This window comes from Mastomys coucha, unplaced genomic scaffold (genome assembly GCF_008632895.1).
Source record: "Mastomys coucha isolate ucsf_1 unplaced genomic scaffold, UCSF_Mcou_1 pScaffold1, whole genome shotgun sequence".
Lineage (NCBI taxonomy): Eukaryota > Metazoa > Chordata > Mammalia > Rodentia > Muridae > Mastomys > Mastomys coucha.
In genome coordinates this window covers 56,486,140-56,486,743 of record NW_022196891.1, presented here as the reverse complement: position 1 = coordinate 56,486,743, position 604 = coordinate 56,486,140, and positions in this window count along the sequence as shown.

Genomic DNA, 604 nt, shown 5'->3' with positions numbered 1-604 from the left:
GCTGAACTGTTTGGAAAGCAGCCAACACAATCTTTGCCTGCTTGCCTGTGGCTCAGTCAGTTGCCAAGGCATCTTGCCTCTGCCTTTCAGTGTGTCCGATGTTGTGTCTTTTCAGCCACCTCAATAACTTGAGAGGTATTCATCCCTGCAAAGCCCTCCAGCTTTTCAAATATTTTTGTGAAGTATTTTGAACGAGTGACAAAAGCCATATTGAATGCCATAACATTTTCTGGAGTTAGTGGATCAAAAGTGGCTTTAAGTTCTGAAACTTTGGGGGAGGGGAGGCAGTAATCACTCAAAAAATAACCCAAGAGAGGTTTTGGGTTCTGAAGAACTTCAGCAGTCTTAAGACAAATTAGTCAAATTAGTGGGTTTTGATCTGCACCCAAGTACCAGTCATGAGATACAGATGAAAAGTGTTCAAGGCCTGGGAACCTGTGTACACATTGGGGTCTTAATCAGGATGCTTGGATGGAAAAGCTGCCTTAAAACCAAGGCCAAAAAGGCCTTCCTTGCCTCTGTCTTTTTTTTTTCTTTTAATTCAACTAGGGCAAACATATTTACAGAAAGCCACCAGAACAAGGATCACTTAAAGAGCTGGATG